The sequence below is a fragment of the Microtus ochrogaster genome, chromosome 21, assembly GCF_000317375.1.
Source record: "Microtus ochrogaster isolate Prairie Vole_2 chromosome 21, MicOch1.0, whole genome shotgun sequence".
Classification (NCBI taxonomy): domain Eukaryota; kingdom Metazoa; phylum Chordata; class Mammalia; order Rodentia; family Cricetidae; genus Microtus; species Microtus ochrogaster.
Genome location: NC_022022.1, coordinates 795,979 through 804,822, shown reverse-complemented (window position 1 = coordinate 804,822; position 8,844 = coordinate 795,979).

The window sequence follows — 8,844 nt, the reverse complement described above, 5'->3', positions numbered from 1 at the left end:
GATGGTTGTGAGCCACCATGTGGTTGCTGGGAATTGAACTCAGGACCTCTGGATGAGCAGGCAATGCTCTTAACCTCTGAGCCATCTCTCCAGCCCCGCTCATTTCCCTCCTACTCTGTCAAGATCTCTCAGTTTTTTCATGATATATAAATCTTACAAACATGGTTTCTACTTTACTCAAGGCTGAAATAGAAACATTTAGCATGGGTGAGTGCTTACCTAGCAAGCATGAAACACTAGGTTTAGGCCCCAGCACTACAAAATGCTGAGCCAGCAACCTGCTCCAGAGCAGATAGGAGACCACATACAGGAACAAGGGAGTAACTGCTGAGCGAGTGAGCCAGATCCAGAGACCGCTGAGGGTCCTGACATGAATCTGGGAACTTCAAGGGAGTAGACCTAAGCCAGAACCCCTGTGGGTCTGGGCTTGAGTCTAGGACCTCCCAAGAACTAGGCCTGAGCCAGGACTTCTGCCAGTCTGGGCATGAATCTGGAACCTTCGAGGGAAAAGCAGGAACCAGAGATCTCTGCAGGGCCAGGTGCGAGTCTGGGACCACAGAGGGAGTAGGCCTGAGCCAGGACCTCTGTGGGTCCAGGCATTGGTCTGGGACATCAAAAGGACTAGGCAGGAACTTGAAACCTCTGCGGATCCGAGCATGAGTCTGAGACCTCTGAGGGAGTAAGGCTAAGCCAGGTCCTCTGTGGTTTTGGGCACACCCGAGCCTGGGAACTCTGAAGCAGTAGACCAGAGCCAGAGACATTTGCAGGACCAACTCCAAGCCAGGACCTCTGCAGGAGGGGATCCAGACCAGGAATTAGAGAAACCAGGCAAAGCCTGTAACCTAGACCAAAGTAGGCCTGAGACAGCAAACTCCAAGAGAGTGGAGCAAAGCCCAGGAGCACTGAGCTATCTCCAGGAACACAGATTAACCAGCAGGGTAACTAGAGCTGTGACACTGACTGTACCACGAGAAATAACCATTTGAGCTTTGGATTTGCTGGCACCTAGATGATTATTCAACAGAATCTCAGACAGCCCCAACCACACCTATCAGAGGAAAAGATGAGTAGAAAAGGTAAGAAGAACACACGAAACCGTGTAAAGAGCAACACAACACCAGTAAAATCTAAAGACCCTACAACAGCAAGACCTGAACAACCAAATAAAGATGAAGCAGAAGAAATTGACCTAAAGAATGACTTCAGGAGTATGTTTGAAACTTTTAAAGAGGAAATAAGAAATTCCCTTAAAGAAATGGAAGAAAAGACAACAAAAAAATTGGAAGACAGCAGCAAATCCCTTAAAGAAAATCACGAAAAAGAAGTCAAACATTTGAAAGAAACTATTCAAGACTTGAAAACTGATATATAGACAATAAAGAAAACACAAGCCAAGGGAATCATAGAAACAGAAACCATGAGAAAATGATCAGGAACCACAAACACAAACATAAACAGCAGAATACAAGAGATGGAAGGGAGAATCTCAAGCACTGAAGATACAACACAAGAAATAGACTCATCAGGTAAATAAAACATTAAATCTAACAAAAACTTAACCCAAAATATCCAAGAAATATGGAACACCATGAAAAGGCCAAATCTTAGAATAATAGGTGTAGAAGAAGAAGAAGTTCAACTCAAAAGCACAGAAAATATATTTAGCAAAATCATAGAAGAAAACTTTTCCAACCTAAAGAAAGATATGCCTATGAAGATACAAGAAGCTTACAGAACACCAAATAGACTGGATGCAAAAAGTGTCCCCCTATAATAATAATAATAATAATAATAATAATAATAATAGCCAGGCGGTGGTGGCCCACGCCTTTAATCCCAGCACTCGGGAGGCAGAGGCAGGCGGATCTCTGTGAGTTTGAGACCAGCCTGGTCTACAAGAGCTAGTTCCAGGACAGGCTCCAAAACCACAGAGAAACCCTGACTCAAAAAAACCAAAAAAAAAAAAAAAAATAATAATAATAATAAAAATACTATGCATAGAGGGTAAAGAAAGAATGTTAAGAGTTGCAAAGGAAAAAGGCCAATTAACATATAAAGGTAGACCTATCAGAATTACATCTGACTTCTCATTGGAGACAATGAAAGCCAGAAGGTCCTGGTCAAGTGTTAATGCAGACAGACATGAAGAGACCACGGATGCCAGCCCAGACTACTATACCCAGCAAAACTTTCAATTACTATAGAAGGACAAAACAAGATATTCCATGACAAATCTAGATTTAACCAATACCTAGCCACAAACCCAGCCCTACATAAAATACTAGAAGGAAAACTCCAACCCAAGGAAGTTGGCTACACCAACAAAACACAGACAATTGATGGTCTCATAGCAGCAAATCCCAAAGAAGGGAAAAAAGCACAAATAAAGATCACCAACAATGACAACTAAATTAACAGGAGATAGCAATCACTGGTCATTAATATCCATATATATAAATGGACTCAACTCACCTATAAAAAGGCACAGGCTAACAGATTAGATACAAAAACAGAATCCATCCTTCTTCTGCATACAAGAAACACATCTCAATCTCAAAGATAGACATTGTCTCAGAGTAAAGGGTCGAAAAAAAATATTCCAATCAAAGGACCTAAGAAAAATGTGGGTGTAACTATCCTATTATCCAACAAAACAGACTTCAAGCTAAAAGCAATAAAAAGAGACAAAGAAGGTCATTTCATATTAGTCACAGGAAAAATTCATCAAGAGGAAATCTCAATACCGAACATCTATGCCCCAAATACAAGGGCACCCTCATATGTCAAAGAAACACTTCTAAAGCTTAAATCATACATTAAACCCCACACACTAATAATGGGAGACGTCAATACTCCCCTCTCACCATTGGACAGGTCAGTCAGACAAAAAATGAAGAGAGAAATAAGGGAATTAACAGATGTTATGACTCAAATGGACTTAACAGGCATCTATAGAATATTTCATCCAAACAGAAAAAAATATGCCTTCTTCTCAGCACCTCATGGAACCTTCTCAAAAACTGACCACATACTCGGTAACAAAACAAACCTCAACAAATACAAAAAACTTGGAATAATACAATGTACCTTATCAGATCACCATGTTTTAAAACTACAAAGTCAACAGCAATACTAATTCCAGAAAAACCACAATCACATAGAGACTAAACAATGCTCACCTGAATCATCAATGGGTCAAATAAGAAATAAAGGGGGAAATTAAAGACTTCCTAAAATTCAATGAAAATGACCACACAAAATACCCAAATTTATGGGACACAATGAAAGCAGTGTTAAGAGAAAAGCTCATAACATTAAATACCAACATAAGGAAGCTGGAAGAATCCCACACTAGTGAATTAACAGAACATTTGAAAACTTTAGAACAAAAAGAAGCAAACTCACCTAAGAGAACTAGATGGAAGGAAATAATCAAATTGAGAGCTGAAATCAACAAAATAGAAACAAAGAAAACAATACAAAGAATCAATGAGACAAAGAGTTGGTTCTTTGAGAAAATCAACAAAATAGACAAACCTTATCCAAACTAACCAAAAGACAGAGAGAGAATATCCAAATTAACAATCAGAAATGAAAAGGAAGGCATAACAACACACACGGAGGAAATACAGAGAATCACAAGGTCATATTTTGAAAACCTGTATTACACAAAATTGGAAAACTTAAAGGAAATGGACAACTTTCTGGATAAATATCACTTACCAAAATTAAATCAAGACCAGATAAGCAAATTAAACAGACCTATAACTGCTGAAGAAATAGAAACAGTCATCAAAAGTCTCCCAATCAAAAAAAGCCCAGGATCAGATGGTTTCAGCTCAGAATTCTACAAAACCTTCAGAGAGGAACTAATACCAATACTCCTCAAATTATTCCACACAATAGAAATAGAAGGACCATTGCCAAATTCTTTTAATGAGGCTGCAGTTACCCTGATACTCAAACCACAGAAAGACAATACTAAGAAAGAAAATTATAGACTAATCTTACTCATGAACATTGATGCAAAAAATACTCCATAAAATACTGGCAAATGGAATCCAAGAACACATCAGAACCATCATCCACCATGACCAAGTCAGCTTCATCTCACAGATGCAGGGATGGTTCAACATACAAAAATCTGTCAACGTAATCCACCATATAAACAAGCTGAAAAATAAAAACCACAAAGCATTTGACAAAATACAACATCCCTTCATGATAAAGGTCTTGGAGAGAGCAGGGATACAAGGAACATACCTAAACATAATGAAGGCAATATACAGCAACCAACAAGCAACATCAAACTAAATGGAGAGAAACTTCCAGCGATTCCACTGAAATCAGGAACAAGACAAGGCTGTTCACTCTCTCCATATCTATTCAATATAGTTCTTGAGGTCCTAGCTAGAGCAATAAGACAACAAAGGGAGATCAAGGGGATACAAATTGGAAAAGAAGAAGTCAAACTCTCACTGTTTGCTGATGATATGATAGTTTACATAAGTGATCCCCAAAATTCTACCAAGGAACTTTTACAACTCATAAACACTTTCAGCAATGTAGCAGGATACAAGATTAACTAAAAAAAAAATCAGTATCCCTCCTGCACACAGATGATAAAAGGGCTGGGAAAGAAATCAGAGAAAGAACACCCTTCACAATAGCCACAAATAACAAAATATCTCAGAATCATTCTAACCAAACAAGTGAAAGACTTCTTTGACAAGAACTTTAAATCTTTGAAAAAAGAAATTTAAGAAGACAGCAGAAAGTGGAAAGATCTCCCATGCTCTTCGGTAGGCAGAATTAACATAGTAAAAATGGCAATCTTACCAAAAGCAATCTAAAGATTCAACGCAATGCCCATCGAAATTCCAGCAATATTCTTCACAGACCTCAAAGAACAGTACTCAATCAACTTCATATGGAAAAGCCAAAACCCAGGATAGCCAAAACAATCCTGGGCAATAAAAGAATTTCTGGAGGATCATAATCCCTGACTTCAAACTCTACTACAGAGCTATAGTACTGAAAATAGCCTGGTATTGGCATGAGAACAGACAAAAGGACCAATGGAACCGAATCGAAGACCCAGATATTAATCCATACACATTTGAACACCTGATTTTTGACAAAGAAACAAAAAATATTAAATGGGAACAAAGCATATTTAACAAGTGGTGCTGGCATAACTGGGTATCAACATGTAGAAAAATGAAAATAGACCCATATCTATCACCATGCACAAAACTCAAGTCCAAATGGATCAAAGACGTCAACATATAGCCAGCCACACTGAACATTATAAAAGAGAAAGTGGGAAGTACACTTGAATGCATTGGCACAGGAGACCACTTCCTAAATAGAACCCCAGCAGCACAGACACTGAGAGAAACAATTAATAAATGGGACCTCCTGGAACTGAAAAGCTTCTATAAAGCAAAGGACACAGTCAACAAGACAAAATGACAGCCTATAGAATGAAAAAAGAACTTCACTAGCCCCACATCATACAGAGGTCTAATCTCCAAAATATACAAAGAACTCAAGCAATTGGATACCAAAAGATCACATAATCCAATAAAAAAAATGGAGTACAGAACCAAACAGAGAACTCTCAACAGAGGAATCTAAAATGGCCGAAAGACATATAAGGAAATGTTCACCATCCTTAGTCATCAGAGAAATGCAAATCAAAACAACTCTGAGATTCCATCTTACACCTGTAAGAATGGTCAAGATCGGGGGCTGGAGAGATGGCTCAGAGGTTAAGAGCACTGGCTGCTCTTCCAGAGATCCTGAGTTCAATTCCCAGCAACCACATGGTGGCTCATAACCATCTGTACTGAGATCTGGCGCCCTCCTCTGGCGTGCGGGCATACATCGAAGCAGAATGTTGTATACATAATAAATAAATCTTTAAAAAAAAAAAAGAATGGTCAAGATCAAAAACACAGATGACAACTTATACTGGAGAGGTTGTGGGGAAAAGGAAACACTTCTGCATGCAAGCTAATAAAACCCCTTTGGATGTCAGTGTGCCATTTTCTCAGAAAATTAGCAAACAACCTTCCTCAAGACCCAGCAATCCCACTTTTGGGTATATATCCAAAGGATGCTCAATTGTGCCACAAGGACATGTGCTCAACTATGTTCATAGCAGCTTTGTTTGTCATAGCTAGAACCTGGAAACAACCTAAATGCCCCCCGACCGAAGTAAGGAAAATGTGGTACATTTACACAGTGGAGTACTACACAACAGAAAAAAATAATGACAGCTTGAATTTTGCAGGAAAATGGATGGAGCTAGAAAACATTATTTTGAGTGAGGTAACCCAGACCCAGAAAGACTATTATCACATGTACTCACTCATAAGTGGTTTTTAAATATAAAGCAAAGAAAATCAGCCTACAAATCACAGTATCAGAGAACCTAGGCAACATGAGGACCCTAAGATAGACATACATAGATCTATTCTACATGGAAATTAGAAAAAGACAAGATCTCCTGTGTAAATTGGGAGAATGGGGACCTTGGGGGAAGGGTGGAAGGGTGGAAGGTAGAGGCAGTGAGGGGAGCAGAGAAAAATGTAAAGCTCAATAAATATCAATTTTAAAAAAGCAACACCCTACCCTGCCCATTTTAATAGTCAGAAACAAGGGCAGGCCCCTTTCTGGGTTGCCCATTGAGCTCTTAGGAATATCTGTCTCTATTGATTGCTGCTTTTCTCTACTCCTGTTTTCATGTTTCTGCCTCTCTCTCTTCCTGTCTTTGATTCTGTGTCCCTGTCTTTCTTGATCTCTGTTCCTCTCTGTTGTCTTTCTCTGCCTCTGTCTGTTGCGGGAGGTCCTTCCGCTCCTCCAGCCAATAGCCGCTGAGATACCAGCCCATTGGGGCGTGGTCTCTCTCTCTTTAAAGCGGCCACTTCCCTCCTCACGCTCTCTTTGCTTCTTGCTCCGTTTCTGGCGACTAGACTCCTTCCTGATTGTGCAGAGGGCTGTTGTCTGGGATGGTGCAGGAAGCAAAGAGAGCGTGAGGAGGGAAGTGGCCGCTTTTTTAAAGAGAGAGACCACGCCCCAACGGGCTGGTATCTCAGCGGCTATTGGCTGGAGGAGCGGAAGGACCTCCCTCAACATCTGTCTCTTACTGTCTTAGATTCTATGTGTCCCTGCCTTTCTTAATCTCTATTCCTCTCTGTTGTCTCTGTCTCTCTCTCTCAATGTCTGCTGACCTGTTTTGTACTTAACTACTGTAGTGGTATGTGGTCCGTATTCTGTGGTCTCAGCCCCCGGGCCACTGGGTCCTTGGAGGACTGGTGTCCCCGACAGTGAATAATGGCTACTTCTGCAGGGAGCTAGAGGGCCTCCAAGAGGTTGGCTATAAAGGGTCCATTAACTATGGGAGTGCCCTTGGTAGTAAGGAAGCCACTTTCCTTCCAGAGTGCAGAATGGGTATGGGCTATTAAGAAGGCATATTTAGAGTCAGTGTAGATATTAGCCCATTGGCCCTTGGCTATTTGGAGTGCCCTAATCAAGGCAATTAATTCGGCCTTTTGTGAGGAGGTTCCCATTGACAGGCAGGTTGCTTCAATGAGTTATTGGAAGTGACCACTGCCTGCACTGTCTGGAGGTTTCCTGATTTGTCTTTAAGGGAACTTCCATCAACAGAGTGAGTTGGGATCTGTGAGTGGCTGGTGTAGAAGACCCGCAGGCCGAGGTGAACTCAAGGCCTCTACAGCCTCTGGGCAAGAGTGAGAGGAGGTGGGGGGGGACAGGAAGAAGGAGACTTGTGGGGTTTAGGGAGGGACTGGAGGCCTAAGTAATTTGGGGGTTTTCTAAAACAGTAAGTGAAAAACATAGATTTGTGAAGGCCCCAGGAGAGAGAGAAGGTCTGAGAGGCGGGATATACCGTGACTGACCTGGACAGGGTGATCTCCAGAGGCTGCCATCCACAGACAGTGAGGTCCAGCTGTTTGGATAAAAAGACGACAGCCTGATTCGAAGGCCCAGCCTGTTGGGTTAGAACTCCCGTGGCCACTCCTGACCTCTCATCTGTATACAGATGGTAAGGCTTTGTGGGGTCTGGAAGAGCAAGGGCAGGGGCTGTTAGAAGGGCATCTCCCAGTAGAGAGAAGAGGTGGTGGACGATGGCCGGGTGGGTGAGAGGCCCCATGGGAGTCTCTCTGGCTGCCTGGTACAGAGGCTTGGCTGTAATGGCAAAGTTAGGGATCCAATGATGGGAGAACCCTAGCAGGCCCCAAAATGAGAAGATCTGAGCCCTACGGTTGGGGGCTGTAAATCCCGCAGGGCCTGGACTCTGTCAGAGGGGAGGGTCTTAGACCCCGGGCTGAGTTGAACACCCAAATATACCACTGTAGAAGAGCACAGCTGAGCCTTAGCTGGTGAGACTCGATATCCCAGGGATCCGAGGAAGTTTAGGAGACAGAGGTGGCCTTTTGGGACAGAGACAATGTAGGACTGCAGATAAGGAGATCATCAATGCACTGGAGGGGGTGCCAGGACCTGGGCCAAAGTTTCAGAGAACTCAAGCCAGAGCTTGGCCAAAGAAATGGAGGCTGTCCTGAAAACCTCGAGGGAGAACAGTCCACGTGAGCTGTCTGGAGGACCGGGACTCAGGGTTGTCCCAGGTGAAGGCAAAGAGGAAGTATGAGTCAGGGTGTAAAGGGACAGTAAAGAAGGCATCTTTTGGGTCTAGAACTATAGAGTAGGAGGTGGCAGGAAGGGTGTTAGACAGGAGATTTTATGGGTCGCTAACCAGTGGGTGAATTGGAATAAACGCCTCATTTATGAGGGGAAGTCTTTTTTTTTTTTTTTTTT